The sequence below is a fragment of the Scyliorhinus canicula genome, chromosome 6, assembly GCF_902713615.1.
Source record: "Scyliorhinus canicula chromosome 6, sScyCan1.1, whole genome shotgun sequence".
Lineage (NCBI taxonomy): Eukaryota > Metazoa > Chordata > Chondrichthyes > Carcharhiniformes > Scyliorhinidae > Scyliorhinus > Scyliorhinus canicula.
The window spans coordinates 163,753,321-163,770,436 of NC_052151.1; the positions used below are offsets into that span (position 1 = coordinate 163,753,321).

The following is a 17,116-nucleotide window of genomic DNA, read 5'->3' on the forward strand; positions in this document are numbered from 1 at the left end:
TGCTGCAACTCCCGAATGGCCACCTCCTGGGCCGCCTGGGTCTCAAGAAGCCTGTTGGTAGTTGCATTCAGGGAGTCCAGCAACTCAGCCTTCAGCTCCGCAAAACAGCGCAGAAGAGCAGCTTGCTGCTCCTGCGCCCACTTCCACCAGTCCTCGGGTGTTCCGCCGGCCGCCATTTTGTTCCTCTTCCCCCGCTTTTCTTGGGGAGCTGCTGCAGCCTTTTCCTTTGCCCCACTCCGGGTAAGCACCATAAATTTCGGGGAATGCTCCTCCAAACACCTTCCCCCACCGGGATTTGTTGAAACAGCGCCATTTGGGGCCCTCAAATAGGCCCGAAAATCCTTTAGTAGTGGGAGCTGACGAACGTGCGGCTTAGCTCCGCATAGCCGCAACCGGAAATGGAGTAGATATTTTATGTCGAACTCCATTGTCAGTGACTTCAAAAAACGGATAGTTCAATTGTGAGTAGCAAGTACCATAAGAAAATGTATTGTAGCCCTCTGGTGGCAAGTTGTGAAAAATTATCATTGCTGCAGACTTCTTTAGCAGTATGTGCTCTTGGGACTTTTAAATAACTTGGGACTTTTCATTACTTAGCCAAATAAAGTAACAAATAAAGCAATGTGAATATTGAAATAAATGCACCACTTATTCCATTCATTTAGTAAAATTAATCTTTTTTTGCACAGTGGTACTATGCCTCACAGCACCAGGGAAACAGGTTTGATTTCAACCTTGGGTGACTGTGTGGAATTTGCACGTTCTCCCTGTGTCTGCATGGGTTTCCTCCGGATGCTTCTCCCAAAGTCTAATGATTTGCAGGTTCGGTGGATTGGCCATGCTAAATTGCGCTGAGTGTCCAAAAGGTTAGGTGGGGTTATGGGGATAAGATGACCGTGGGTAGGGTGCTCTCACGTAGAGTCATGCTGACTTGATGGGCTGAATGGCCTCCTTCATTGTAGGGATTATTCCATACAAATCTTTTTTCAATCCGCTATGGATGTTAAAAAGTCTGCGGGGGGAGGGTGGAGTGGGGGGGGGGGGGGGTGGTGGATTGGGGGGGGGAGGGGAGGGGGGGGTGGAGTGGGGGGGGGGTGGAGTGGGGGGGGGGAGGGTGGTCGGCAGCATGGCCTGCCCTTGTTGGGTGCCTCACAACAATTTAATGCTGGTGATCAGCGTTTATGGTCTTAAGGCGTGACTTCCGCCCCTTATTTCTGGAAGAGGTCCAGCCTTGCAAAGATACTGGTCAATCGGATTGGCTGGCAGCTCTGTAGCCTCAGCAGCAGCATCACAGGGAGGCACTGCTGGGACTACAAGCTGTTGCCAAAGTAAATCTACTTGACATCGATTAAAATGTTTTTGAAATGAAAATGAAAATCGCTTGTCACAAGTAGGCTTCAGATGAAGTTACTGTGAAAGCCCCTAGTCGCCACATTCCGGCGCCTGTTTGGGGAGTGTTGCTCGTTCTGGGTGAGTGTGCTTAACACTCAATTTGGCTCTATTTCGTTCCTTAGCTGTGGAATCGCCAGGTATCGTTAAGATACCGCCACAAGTTTCAAGTTCAAGTTCAAAGCAATAAATCCATACACCAGTTAGTAAGTTCAAACAAGACACGTTTATTATATTACAGTAATCTACTAATCATGCATATAAAACTATAAGACTAGGCTAATCCTACCACTAATAGGCCAAATACTTATCTGGATAAGGGGACTGCCGGATCAGGGAACAACGGCCTCTAGCTTTGTCCTGGGTCCGCAGGCTTCCAGTAGTTATGGACTAAAGGGGGTCAGGAGTGTCTAATCTCGTAGCTTGCGTTGTGACACTTACTTGTTGGCGGCTGCTGTCCAGACCTCTCCTTCTCAAGGTTCTTCTGCTGCAATGGTGTTCTGCTGGGAGGGCTGGCTGGTCAAGGAGAGGCTGGCAGAGAGAGCGAGCTGGGGTCAGGGTCTCTGTCTTATACTCCTCTCAGGGTCTGGGCGGACCCTCTATACACTCGCAATCAATTGGGTCTCTTCCCAATCGATTGATTTGAATTCTCCAATAACGGGCAGTTACTCGATCACTGGTGCGGTTCTTGGGACTTATTGTTTTGGACTTCTTTGGCGCCGAGAAGTCTGGCCTTCCATTCAATGTATCGATTTGTGTTTAACTTGTTTCCATTGTAACTGGGGATCACCGGTATCGCTTCATTATTATGCTAACTGGTTTCTTTTCACAGTGCTGTCTGGTTTCTGCAGCAGTCAGAACTGGTTTCTCCAGTAGTCTGAATATACAAGCGCTTTGCAAGCTGCTTGCTTTTACAACATGTCCATTTTCCTTACATTCCTTGCAATCTTCCATTTTGTGTTGGGCAGTGGTCACCCCAGGTGGCTCCTTGTAATCCTCATGAGAAATCATGAAGGATCACCCAAGGTCGGTGTCTTTGTGTTCCCTGATCTCAGCGAGTCCCATGGCCTCTACACTTTACTCAATTATGGCACAAATTATTACCTAACAGTCTCTGGTTGGCGCTATGTCAAATGGGGACATGCATTACTGGGGAACCTCTAACTATCCTTTGTAAACTACACTCCCTTACACATTTAAACATTCTATCTTCCTATCCATAACATTATCATTATGCTCCATTTCTGGCTCGGCAGTCGAGCTCAGAACATTACAAAACATCAGAAAAGGTCTTTATTTACAACATCAATTCAAAACTAAATCATTCATTACACATCAAGGGGTTGGGAAGATTGGTGGAAGCCGAAAATAGGGGATTGTACTCTGTATATGGTCGAGGCGCAAGAGCGGGAGGCTCTCCTTCTCCATTTTCTTAACCTGAGTGTCTGCACTACGTGCAGAGAGCTGCTATCACCAAAAGTGATTCAATATACGAAAGGGAGTACCAGTTCATAGATTTTGTGCACCAGATCTGGTCATTGCTGTTCATTACTGGGCTTTGACTAGTTGGTGTTTGGGAAACATTAACGGCGGGGGTCATAGGGGAAAAAGGGTTTGCGTCCGCGCGCAAAAATACAAAAACAATAACTAAAAACATAAAGTTTTTCATCTTGGTCTTCTTTCTTCTCTTCCTTCAGTCCTTTTGAATTGCTGATCTTGCTCTGATCCCTCCTTCGAACGTCCGAAAGCTATGGGATCAAGCATAGTATCTGTCAATGATTCGTTTAATACCTTTAATGCTAGTGTATCTGTCCTCTTATTCCAATTGTCCCTTAAATGAATGGCCAAGTCACACCCTGTGACTCCCCTCATTTTTTTTCAAAAGCGAATTTAGGACCAGACATACACTTAACAACTGTGCTACTGCGAGCCGTCTCATAGGTTTTGCGATTTACCATCCCAATGTTCCTGGATGTAAATAGCATAAGGAATGGCAGCTGAAGGGCTACCTCAAACAAAATGAAACCAAACTTTAGAAATGAGATATCCGAATGAGTTGCGTATGGGCCGCGACGGGTAAGATTTGAATGGGATCCCCGGGTAGGGCGTGCTGTGCTGTACCCGAGCTTAGCTGACCAGAGGGGGGGGTCCTCAGACAGGGCGGGTCCTCAATGCCGTTTCTCCACTGCCTGAGCGACCTGGAACGAACAGGCATGAATGTAGTCATAGTGGAATTGCAGCCTCTATTCCCAGAATAGAGGGGCACCTAAAAAAAAGGGGAGCCATGATGCTCCTAGTGGGGTGATGGGTGAAGCCTTAAGTTGGGCTCCAGACATTGCAGCCGAGTCAAGTTCTCAGAGATTTCTGCGGACAAACTTAACGTGCATGTGGTCACCCCAGGTGGCTACAGGAGGCTGGTACGGGAATTGAACTGTGCTACTGGCCTGCCTTGATCTGCTTTAAAAGCCAGCTATTTAGTCCAGTGTGCTAAACCAGCCCCTTTTTTTAGTCTTATTCTCAGTAGTGCCATACCAATAAGTCTGCAAAATTAAGTTGTTCGCATTCTAACTGTCTATCACTTCTAAACTGAATCTGCAGGCAGTCCTTCACACTTATCGTTTGCACCGATAATAAATGGTTAGTTACATAGGATGGAGTAATACAGGCTAAATTTAAATGACCTTGCTGGAAAGGCTGACATTAACTTTGAAAGGATCACTGTGTATCCAGATAATGGTATGAGTAACTCTAACTTTAATGAAATATTCCCAGTAATTTTACATTGTCCCTGGAAGCACCATTTTACTGATATGAAAAATGGCCTCCAGATGAATGAGTGTGAAGAAAACCTCCATTCAGTCAAGCTGTGACACACACTGAGCATAATCAATCTAGCTCCACATGGAATATTTTGCATAATTGTTCAACTGTGTTGTGGAACAGGATGTGACAGGATTTAATGAGCTGCAAGCATTCACAGAACATAACTTGTTATGAAGAGAATACCTGATGAGTAAGTGGCACTGCCATAATTAACTAAGAGAGCTAAATCATTTATACAGACGAGAAATCAGACATTCCTCCTTGGTCAAATGATCACTTTAATAAATTGACAGACTCAACAAAAATGTAACAAAATATTCACACCAAAGCCATGTCACAAGCTGTAATTTTTCTGCAAAAGTTTTCTTCATTTGGGGTAATACGTTGTAATTATTCAAAACACATCATAGTAACACTCACATATGTGCATTTTACAATTCATGTGTATGAATACTGTTTAACAGTGTTATTGTTACACATAATGTCTCATAGCGTATTCAAATGGTAGTCCTCTTTGAATTGTCCTTTAAACTCCTTACACATGCTTCGGATAAATAAATTGAGTATCCATGGTTACAGCAATTGTTGGTTACTTCAATATAATTTTTGAAACAATTGCCAAATTAAATATCAGAAGGATGCGCAGTTGTGGTTTGAGGTTCATTTTGATTCAAACCAGATTCTGAATTGAGTGAGGTGACAGATGAGCTCTCTGGCACAAATTTCCATTTTATTGTTGATGATATGGCTCTCAAACATTCCTCTTCCGTTTCTTCGAAGCTCCCAATATGCCATTCAGATATGCCAAACTCCTCTTCAGCCCCATCCTGTAACATGGCGCAATTCTTGTCGCATTTCAATCATCATACTTTGTTAAAAGGTCCAAAGTAGAGTTAAGAGTCAAACAGAAGTGAAGAGATAAGGAAATATACAAATCAAGGGTGAGGTATATAGCTCGAAACAAATCAGCAATTTTGACATGTTATCTGCGATATAACATTATGCCGCACAGCTTCATCTCGTTGTGAGAAATGTCTTAGGAGATATATGAATATCAACTATTACACAAGCTTAGTGTTAACAATAACACATCTGAACTCAGTTACATTTAATTATTTAATTTAAATTATTTCATAGAATCAGGGAATCACAGAATGATGCAACACAGAATGAGGCCGCTTGACTGACTCTTTGAAGAGGCCATCCAATTTATCTCATTCCCTCATACTTTCTAATATCCCTGCAATCTTATCCCCTTTAAATATTTTGAAAGTTACCACTACATCTGCTTCCAACCTCCCTTCAGGCACTGCATTAAAATTGCAATACCTCACTGTGTTTGAAGAAAAAAATCTTTTGGTTCTGGTTCTTTTGTCAATTACCTTTAAAAAAAAAAAAAATCTGTCTCTGATTTATTTTACTCACTCATTGGATGTGGACTTCGCTGGCTGGGCCAGCATTTATTTCCCATCCCTATTTGCCCTTTAGAAGGTGGCAGTGAGCTGCAGCTCATGTGGTAGAGGTACCTCCAAGGAGACAGCGGGCAACTGGCAGCAGAGAGAAGGAGAAACACAGCTCCTCTTCCTTCAAGGGTCTACTTTTACTGTAGATTCAGGATTGTATCAAGTTTACAGCAAGGCACTCACTGATTTTAGAACAATAAAGCAGTTCTTTTAGCAAGAGACAGAGAGAGCATTCCCCTTCTTCCAAGGTCGAAACACTTCTTTCCCGTTCGCTCCATGCAAGAACCAATCACTGACCGTTGTCGGGCAGAATACTGTCCATGACCAACCCACTGTACCAACTTCCTCCAAAGTTGGCTCCTAAGATCTAGTTGGCACCGAAGGGTTTGGTTTCTCCTCTCCAAAATATAAAAGCTGGAACACAATGTCCTGACTAGCAGGCTGCTTCAGCTTGGGTCCTCTGCTTAAGCGCACACACCAATTAATAATCCATAGACCAAAAATAAGAGAAGAAAATAAAAACGGGAACAAAGGAAATAAACAGGTAGGACCCTTACAGTATTTACAAAAATCAGATAATTATTACACCATCTGCTTTCAGATTCTTGAAAAACAAATTCAAATTCTAAAGTGTCACCGTGGGATTTGAACTCCCGTGCTGTGGTTTATCAAAACACGAGACCACATTTGACCTTCCTCCAGCCATAGAATTTGCAGTTTACACAGTATAAGTTGGTATCTTTTCTTTGCAGTTTTAATGATTGAATATTCGTAACTATCAGCCAGCAGGTCGCTAGTCCCAGTTGCCCCATTCTGTCACATTCAGTGGATTCAGGTAAACTCACCAGACCTGGGACCTTTCAACAATAGTGTTGACTAACTGTTTTTCATCCAAAGCTGCAGCAAGTCGGCAGACCAATCAATCGGAACATCCTCATTACAGAAGCACATTTAAATGTCAATAATTTCCAGAGATTGAACTAATTATGTTGGGTCAAAATAGAATAAAAAAAACAAAAAGACAGTGCAATTTTGCATGACATTTTTGAACCAAATTGAGCCTCCTGCTCGTGTGCCAATTGAAATGGGGATGTTTTAAATTATAGGCCAAGAAGCTCACCATAACAGTTAGTTTGGCAATCGATTCTGGGAGCATTCAGCCAGCAATGTGAGTGCTGAAAGAGAAGGCACCTATCTTTTCAGATGTTTCTGTTCCATATAGGGCAATGAAATGCTTAAGGAGACCCCCTGCACCCGTCAAGGAAGTTTCAGCAGCCAGAAACAACATTTCAAATTGAGACTTTAAAACAATTGCTCGTAAATCAGAATCATGCAGGCATGGTCATTTTGTAGTCTGGAAACCACCCCGCAATCGAAATAGAGTAGTTGCCATAGCAACTGGGTTCTCAGGCTGAGGAGTTCTACAATATAAAGACACCATGAGAGAATGATTGAGGAGCCATCTAGACACATCAACCTGTTAATTAGATCATTGACTTCATCAGACTCTGCCATGCTGCCACAGCAATTGCCATAAATAAATATTTTCTTCAACATTTGGCATTCTTTACGTTGGCAGACTGTTGAATCACACCTCAAGTGAAGGCTCTTGTGCTCATCCTAGCCAAATTCAACAAAATGTTAGAGGTCAGGTGAGCTCCATGATATACTTTGGAGTTTCTAAACCCTGGCCCATGACAAAATTGGGGGCTGGTCTGGGATAAAAGTACACCTTTGTGATTGGGTTGGCTCGGTGAACTTAAAGATAGCGAGGGGTGAACATATTTGTGTTTCCTTTTCAGATGTTGTACTCAAGTTTAAATAGGGAGTGTGTTGCAGACAATGGCTCTTTCAGAGGCATAGATGTTTTTGGGGTGGAAAAGGTCACGCAGAGCACCTTACAAATGGAGACTAAAAAAGGCTTTTAGATTGAGCAAAAACATTGCAGTTAACACTGCCTGACAAGATACGAAAAGAAGTGGTAATTGCGGCAGTAGCTGAGCATTCAAAATTGCCTGAGACACAGTCAGAATCATTGGAAATGGCAAAAATTCAATTACAGATCAAGCAGCTTGAACATGAAAAAGAATTAAAGCAGCTTGAATTTATAATGAAGGAAAAATAAAGAATAGCCCCAGCAGAACAATAAGCAAGAGAAAGGGAGGTACAGATCAAGGAAAAAGAAAAAGAGAAAGAAGAAAAAGAAAAGGCGAGAGACTTTGAACTTCAGAAACTAGCCATGGAACGTGAACGTCAGTTAAAATTGGCGGGGCAGCAGGGTAGCATGGTGGTTAGCATAAATGCTTCACAGCTCCAGGGTCCCAGGTTCGATTCCCGGCTGGGTCACTGTCTGTGTGGAGTCTGCACGTCCTCCCCCTGTGTGCGTGGGTTTCCTCCGGGTGCTCCGGTTTCCTCCCACAGTCCAAAGATGTGCGGGTTAGGTGGATTGGCCATGTTAAATTGCCCGTAGTGTCCTAAAAAAAGTAAGGTTAATGGGGGGGGGGGGGTTGTTGGGTTACGGGTATAGGGTGGATACGTGGGTTTGAGTAGGGTGATCATGGCTCGGCACAACATCGAGGGCCGAAGGGCCTGTTCTGTGCTGTACTGTTCTAGGTAAAGAGAAATGTATAGTCTAAGGATAGTGATGAGGATAGTGAGAAAGAGCAAGAGCGTCAGAGTCGAAGGCTTGGTGGGGATCTATTTAAATGTGTCCAAGCATTGGCAAAGTTTGATGAGAATGATATAGAAGCCTTTTTCATTTAATTTGAGAAGATAGCTAAACAAATTAAATGGCCACAGGACATGTGGGTATTACTGATTCAAACAAAGTCGGTAGGTAGAGCCAGTGAAGTGTTTGCATCGCTATCAGAGGAGGTATCTGGGACGTATGAGGAGGTGAAAAAATCCATCTTGGGTGCATATGAACTAGTACCTGAAGCCTAAGACAAAGGTTTAGAAATTTAAGGAAAGAACCTGGTCAAACAGACATGGAGTTTGAAAAGATCAAACAGAGTAATTTTGATAGGTGGATAAGGGCTTTGAAAATATACTAAATGTATCAAGCTCTTAGAGAAATGATAATTTTGAAGGAGTTTAAAAATTCAATTTCTGATATAGTGAGAACTCATGTGGAAGAGCAGAGGATTAAACTTGCAAGATTAGCAGCAGAAATGGCAGATGATTATGAATTAGTTCATAAATCAAAGCTTGGTTTCTGACATCAGTTTCAGCCTGTGAGGGATAGAAACTGGGGAAAATAGAAATACTCGTGGTAAAAGTAAAGGGGATCTGATGGGAAATAATAAGGATAGTATACCTCAGATTAAAAAGGAAATCCAGGAAGGTGGAAGAGAATGAAAAGTTTCAGATGTTTTTTCTGTAATAAATTAGGCCATGTAAAGTCACAGTGTTGGGGGTTGAAGAAAAGCACTGGGAAGGCTGATGTGGTAAAACAGGATAAGACAGTGGGGTTTGTTAAAGTGGTCAAGGAAAGCCCAATGGAAGCGAAGCAGGTGCAAAAGAATGTACAGCTTGATCAAGAGATGATTGATAAGAAGATGCCAGATCTCTTTAAAGAATTTACGTGTGTGGGTAAAGTTTACTCATGTGTATTAGGAGGAGCAGGTAAAGAAGTCAGAATTGTAAGAGATACGGGAGCTAGTCAATCTTTGATGGTAAGAAATGAGGAGTTATGTAGTTTGGGAGGAATATTGCCAGAAAAGGTGGTAATATGTGGAATTCAGGGTGAGAAGAGTAGTGTTCCATTATATAAGGTAAGGTTGGAGAATCCAGTGAAGAGCGGGGAAGTGGTTGTAGGGGTAATAGAGAAACTATCTTGTCCAGAAATGCAGTTTATCTTGGGTAATAAACCACAAGTGGTGATAGAACCACTTAATACCCATTCCAGCATTTAAGGAACCTTTTACAGGGGTCTTAATTGATTGCGTAGGACCGCTTTCTAAAACAAAAAGTGGGAATCAATGGGCGGGATTCTCCAATCCCCCGCCGGGTTGGAGAATCCCCGGGGGGGGGGGGGGGGGGGGGGGGGCGCGAATCCCGCCCTGATGCCGGCTACCGTACTCTCCAGAGCCTTTTTTTGGGCGGGGGCGGGATTCACGCCACGCCAGTCGGGGGCTGTTGGCAGTGGCCCCCTGCCGATTCTCTGGGCCCTGATGGACTGAGCAGCTTTCTGTTTCTGGCCAGTCCCGCCATCGTGAATCACTCAACTCACGTACCGGCAGGACCTGGCAGGTAAGTCGGTGGGGGCTCCAGGGTGGCCTGGCCCACGATCGGGGCCCACCAATCTGCGGGCGGGCTTGTTTCCTAGGGACACTTCTTTCTTCCGCGCTGTCCCCTGTAGGGCTCCGCCATGGCCAGCGTGGAGAAGAGAACCCTCCGTGCATGCGCTAAAAGACGCCGGCCGGTCTGCGCATGCATGAACTCGCGCCGTTGCTTCGGCGCCTGCTGGAGCGTTACCAACCCATCCGCCGCCCACCTAGCCCCCGAATTCTCTTGATGCCGGAGTGGTTGGCGCCGGTTCTCCCGCTGGCGTGGGGACTTCGTCCCCAGAGGGGAGAATCCCAGCCAATATCTTTTGACTAAAATGAATGTGAATACTAGGTTTCCAGAGGCTATTCCAGTACACAATATTACAGCTAAAAAGATTGTGGAGGAGTTACTTAAATTCTTAACTAGATATGGACTATCCACAGCAATACAATCGGATCAAGGATCAAGTTTTACCTTGAGATTATTCTAAGAGGTTATGGAAAGCTTTGGAATAAAACATTTAAATCAATGCGTATCATTCAGGATTGCAGGGAGAGTTAGAGCGGTGGCTACAGACATGAACTTTCAAAAGCAAGGTTTTGTGGACCTTATCAGGTTGAAAGAAAATTAAGTGAGGTGAATTATGTGGTAAGAACGCCAGATAGAAGGAAAATTCACCGAGCGTCGTGTGAATATGCTTAAAAGGTATTTTGAAAGGGAAGGAGAGCAAAAGGAGGAGGTTTTAATGATTCTAACTCAAAGTGAAGAAACAGATCTAGATGACTCTGAATTTGACATTCCTCAAATTAAATTGGATAACGAGTATGTTCTTAAAAATTGGGATAAATTATTGAGTTTCCTTGCAGAAGAGAAACAAACTGACATGAAAGAGTTATTAATATCACATGGGCAAGTTTGTAGAAATAAGTTGGGAAGTACTCAAATGGTTATACATGATGTAGATGTGGGAAATACTGTTCCAATTAAACAACATCCATATAGACTTAACCCTTTAAAATTGGCACAGGTTCAGAAAGAAATTGAAAGTATGCTTAAAAATTGCATAATTGAAGTGGGTTGCAGCAATGGCACTCACCCACAGTGATGGTACGGAAACCAAACGGTACCCAACAGTTGTGTGTGGACTATAGAAAGGGTAAAGCAGTTACAAGAACAGACTCGTATCCTATCCCACGGTTGAAGGACTGCATTGAGAAAGTGGGACAATCAGCTTTCATCTCCAAACTGGATTTACTTAAAGGTCCGAAAGGGTGAAGGAGTTTCATCTTTTGTGACTTGAAATGGTATATACCAGTTCCAAGTTATGCCATTTCGCATGAAAGACACCCCAGCCACATTTCAGCGGTTAACTAACAAAGTTATTTCAGGATTACCCATTTGTGCAGTATATATCGATGATCTGGTGGTTCTTAGTCAGACATGGAAAGAACATTTGAAGCATCTGATGTAGTTATTTGATCGATTTCAGGAGGCGGCTTTTGTAGTAAACCTAGCCAAAAGTGATTTTGGAAAAGCCCAAGTCATGTTCCTTGGCCATACAATTGGACATGGACAAAAGGTCCCATGGGATGTGAAAACAAAAGTTATTGGGGAGTTTCTAATACCCTCGACACGAAGAGAAATAATGAGATTTCTTGGCATGAGTGGACTTTACCATAAATTTGTGCCGAATTTTAGCAGGGTGGTTTCCCCACTGACGGACTTGCTGAAGAAGCGAAGGAAATTTCAGTGGATGGTGAGTGTCAACAGGCATTTGACTGCCTGAAGGCTGTGTTAACCACTGCTCCTGTGTTGGCCACCCCAATTTACACAAAACCATTCAAAGTGGCTGTTGATGCGAGTGATGTGGGCATAGGTGCATTGCTCTTACAAGAAGATGACGAAAGAATAGAGCGGCCTATTGGTTATTTTTCCAAAAAATTAAATGATCACCAGAGGAAGTATTCAACAATTGAAAAGGAGACTTTGTGCTTGGTGCTGGCTTTGTAACGTCATTTGGTACTGGATGTGCGATCGTGACTCAATATGTAGATAGGCCGACTAGGGGGGAGGCAATATTGGATTTGGCAATGAACCAGGCCAGGTGTCAGATGTCTCGGTGGGAGAGCATTTTGGTGATAGTGACCTTTACCATAGTCATGGAGAGGGATAGGAACAGATAGTATGGGAAGGTATTTAACTGGGGGAGGGGAAATTATACTGCTATTAGATAGGAGCTGAGGAGCATAAAGTGGGAACAGATGTCCTCCGGGAAATGCACAACAGTAATGTGGGGGTTGTTTAAGGAGCACTTGCTGTGAGTGCTGGATAGTTTTGTCCTACTGAGACAAGGAAGGAATGGTAAGGTGAAGGAGCCTTGGATGATGAGAGAAGGGGAGCTTCTAGTCAAGAAGGAAGCTTGCGTAAGGTTGAGGAAGCAAGGATCTGGCACGGCTTGAGAGGGTTACAAGGTAGCCAGGAAGGAACTCAAAAATTGACTTGGGAGAGCTAGAAGGGGGCATGAGAAAGCCCTGGTGGGAAGGAAAACCCCAAGGCTTTCTACACTTATGTGAGAAATAAGAGGATGATCAGAGGGAGAGTAGGGCTGATCAGGGTAGTGGTGGGAACTTGTGTCTCGAGTCTGAGGACATAGGGGAGTCCCTAAATGAATATTTTGCTTCAGTATTCACTAGAGAGAGGGACCTTGTTGCTTGTGAGAACAGCGTGACTTAGGTTAATAGGCTTGAACAGGTTGATATTAAGAACTAAGATGTTTTGGAAATTTTGAAAAGCATCAGGATAGATGAGTATCCTGGGCCAGACAGGATATACCCAAGGTTACTTACGGGAAGCGAGGGAGGAGGTTGCTGCACCATTGGCGATGATCTTTGCGTCCTCACTCTCCGCTGGAGTGGTACCGGATGATTGGAGGGAGGCGAATGTTGTTCCCCTGTCCAAGAAAGGGAATAGGTGAGCAAAATTCTGGAAAGGATTCTGTGAGATAGGATTTATGATTATTTAGAAAAACATAGTTTGATTAAAGATAGTCAGCATGGCTTTGTGAGGGGCAGGTCATGCCTCACAAGCCTCGTTGAATTCTTTGAGGATGTGACGAGACACATTGATGAAGGTCGGACAGTGGATGTGGTGTATGTGGATTTCAGTAAGGCATTTGATAAGGTTTCGCATTGTAGGCTCATTCAGAAAGTCAGGGGGCATGGTATACAGGGAAATTTGACTGTCTGGATACAGAATTGGCTGGCTGAAAGATGACAGCGAATGGTAGTGGATGGAAAGTATTCCACCTGGAGGTCAGTGACCAGTGGTGTCCCGCAGGAATCTGTTCTGGGATCTCTTCTCTTTGTGATTTTTATAAATGACTTGGATGAGAAAGTGGAAGGGTAGGTTAGTAAGTTTGCTAATGACACGAAAGTTGGTGGAGTTGCAGATATTGTTGAGGGCTGTTGCAGGTTACAACAGGACATTGACAGGATTCAGAGCTGGGCTGAGAATTGGCAGATGGAGTTCAACCTTGATAAATGTGAAGTGATTCATTTTGGATATTCAAATTTGAATGCTGAGTACAGGGTAAAAGGCAGGATTCTTGGAAGTGTGGAGGATCTTGGGGTCCACATACATAGATCCCTCAAAGTTACCACCCAGGTTGATAGGGTTGTTAAGAAGGCATATGGTTTGTTCGCTTTCATTAACAGGGGGTTGAGAGCCGTGAGGTTTTGCTGCAGCTTTATAAGACCCTGGTTAGGCCATATGTGGAATATTGCGTCCAGTTCTGATCGCCTCATTATCGGAAGGATGTGGATGCTTTGGAGAGGATGCAGAGGAGATTTACTAGGATGCTGCCTGGAATGGAGGGCATGTCTTATGAAGAAAGGTTGAGGGAGCGAGGGCTTTTCTCACTGGAGCGAAGAAGGCCGAAAGGTGACTTGACAGAGGTGTACAAGGTGATGAGAGGCATGGATAGAGTGGATAGCCAGGGACTTTCCCCCAGGGTGGAAATGGCTGTCATGATGGGACATCATTTTAAGGTGATTGGAGGAAGGTGTGGGGAAGATGTCAGAGGTAGATTCTTTATACAGAGTGGCGGGTGTGTGGAATGCACTGATAGAGGAGGTGGTGGAGTCAGAGTCATTAGGGACATTTAAGTGACTCTTGACAGGCACATGGACAGCAGTAAATTGATCTTAGACTAGGATAAATGATCGGCATAACATCGTGGGCCAAAGGGGCTGTACTGTGCTTCTATGTGAAGCCCAGACTCGCATCATTATTTCTCTCTGCTTGTGTTCCTGGCGGGAATTACATATGATTGAGACTTTCCGGTCAAGTTAGATCTGCAATTTGGCCATGGAAATTTCTCAGGGTGTATTAAATATTTAGGGAGTCATTCCACATTTTTCTGCGATAATAATAACTCAGTTGTTTTGCAGTTGGGATTTTCTGCATCATAGATTATCTTGCAATTAATTTTTTAGTTCAGATGTGGAGCAATTGGTCTTAGTGTTGTAAGGCAGGCTACTGCTTTACATATATTACTTGGAACAAAATACATGTTGTGAGAGTCCCTTTTTTCTACCGGGAATTTCTTCACGATGGTAGCCATCATTTGGTCTGTGAAACAGTGATTGCTATTAATAAACTATTTCAATTGCACAAAAAGGTAAAGATGGAGGTCTGAAATTTTCAATCTAAATTTCAAGGGAAATTCAGGATTAGGAAAAGCTTGTCGAGAAGCACTCTCCATCCGCACAGACACACACACACACACACACACACACACAGGCACACATACAGACATACACACAGGTACACAGACACGCAGACGGACAGACACTTACGGATATATGGTAGACTCTTAGAAAGTGTAGTTGTTTTTGACTCAATGAACACCTTAAAAAGGAAACTGGATTGATCTGTTTAGAAAAGGGGAATTATGGACTATAGAGTTGTGAATAGAACTGTTTGCTTTCATTCCCCTCCGAGGAAGTAAATTACTGAAAGTATCTTAAAATAGGGAATCGGCAGTTGTTGATGGTCTGGAAGATAGATTTATGATCGAATAAACATTACTAACTCTGAATGGTGTGACTTCATGGGATGAATAATATTTTGTTTCTACAGTATGACTCGACCATAGCCAAAAACATTGGAATTTAAAAAACGGTTGCTTCAAAGATATTAAATTATCCTTCAGACTTTCGTATATAGTTGTGTGAAATTTTCTAGAAATCACCAGCCATTTGTGTGCTGGAAATGTTCATAATCGTGTGGCAAAGGGCACAAATTGCAAAATATATTGGAGTCTTAGTTGCTTGATAGTGCAGAACTTGACTATCGCTTAAAAATGAGTCTGAGGGCGCGAATTCTCCTGAAAATTTTCCAAGTGCTGTAGTCAACGTCAATTGCTGTGGATTTCCCAGTGCTCGGCCTGCAATGCTATTGAGCGTTAATTGGTCCACTTAACGAGGCCTCACGGCTTCTCACCGCAAATGACGGCTCGCCAGCCGATTCTCCGGGACCACACTCACCAGCCTCCCGCTAACAATGTCTTGCTCAGCCAACCCCAGCCAACAATGGAGCCAAGGAGTCCAGCCCCAAGATTCGGGGATGCTGACCTGCGGAGGCTCCTGGATGTGGTGGAGGCCAGAAGGGATATCCTGTTCCCCCGAGTGTCCCGGAGGGTGAGCTACAAGGCAGTCAGTGCTGCCTGGGACCAGGTAGGCAGCTGGCTGCCTCCACCTCCGATGTGCACCTTGGCGACACAACTAGATGTAGTGGTAGAGCTAGGAGGGCAAAGCACATTGTGGATCACTGAGGGCACCAGGGGTAGGGGGTGTGTGTGGGGGATGCACCATCGGGAGAGTGGGGGCATATCTTGAAAAATGTGCACAAGGGTGCTGAATCAGTAGGAAGCCTCTGTCACTTTCTTCCACAATGCATCACAGTGTGCAGGTAATGGGTGTGAGCAAGCACTCAGCACAAAACAGGGGTCAGACTATGGCAGAGATTGAGGAGCACCAGCGCTTAGTTCGCTGAGTTATCATCACCCCTCTGCTCTTGACAGTGACTGCTGACAGTGCTAACACCCTGGAGTGATGTGACACATACGGTGAGAAATGGGGCTGGCGGGTGGGTAAGAATGTGATGATGGACTAGGCCACGCCCTAGGTGAATCGGGCCAGTATGACGGGCGTCTTGGCCCTCCATGCTTGCCGAGCCCTTACCGCTACCGTCTGTCCTGCAGCCTCTGGCTGAGCCTCACGATCCTCCCCGGCCTCGTCCACCAGCCCCTGCTAGTCCGGCACCTCCTCGTCATCCTAGTCCCTATCCCCATCCTCCTCCCCTTCCTCCTCCTCTGAAGTGGCCACATGTTCTTCGTCACCAACTTCCAGCACATTGCGCCACTGCTGTGCCAAGTTGTGGAGGGCACAGCGACCACAACAATGCGGGCGACCCTCTGGGTGGTGTACTGGAGTATACCATGCAGTCGAGGCATTGGAACTGCATCTTGAAGAGTCCAATACACAACTCAATGACAGTCCGGGTGGCTGCATGAGCCTCATTGTAGTGGGTCTCCGCTTCTATCCCCGACCTCCGTCCTGGTGTAATTAGCCAGGTCCTCAGTGGGTACTCCTTATCCCGCAAGAGCCAGCCATCCATCCTGGAGTGCTCCCCTAAGAGGGCAGGGATGATCGACTGCTCCAGGATGAAGCTGTCATGGACAGTCCCAGGGAAGTGGGCACACACGTGCATTATCTTCACCTGGTGTTCGCACACCAGCTGTATGTTCAGGGAGTGGAACCCCTTTCGGTTAACATAGGGCCACCTCGATGACCCGATGAGCGCAGGGCAACATGAGTGGCATCTATGACTCCCTGGACCTGGGCATCCCGGTGATGGTGGAGAAACCTGCTGCCCGGGCATCCTATTATATCTGGTGCATGTCACAAATGATGTAGTTTTTTGCCCAGGCATTTATGACCTGCTGGATGGACCTGTGGGATGTGGCCTGTTACCACACGGTCCCCACTCAAACACTGGAATGATGCCAACAAAAGTTCAGGGCTGCCGTGTTCTTGACGGCCACTGGGAGCAGGTATCCTCCTCCATGTGGTGTCAAGTCTGCGAGGATATGGCACAGGTGTCGCACCGTC

General features: G+C 44.7%; 1 protein-coding gene and 1 long non-coding RNA gene across 2 annotated transcripts in view; one reads left to right on the forward strand and one right to left on the reverse strand.

The window, feature by feature from the left end:
• The window catches only part of dlgap2a (discs, large (Drosophila) homolog-associated protein 2a), a 1,284,003-nt gene that overhangs the window by 175,679 nt on the left and 1,091,208 nt on the right, over positions 1–17,116 (forward strand). The gene's annotated exons all lie outside the window — the stretch shown is intronic.
• Positions 4,471–12,826, reverse strand: LOC119967628. The gene is made up of 2 exons (XR_005461034.1): positions 12,791–12,826; positions 4,471–5,080 (listed from the first exon to the last, which is right to left on the reverse strand). It is a non-coding gene; the product is annotated as an uncharacterized LOC119967628 (long non-coding RNA).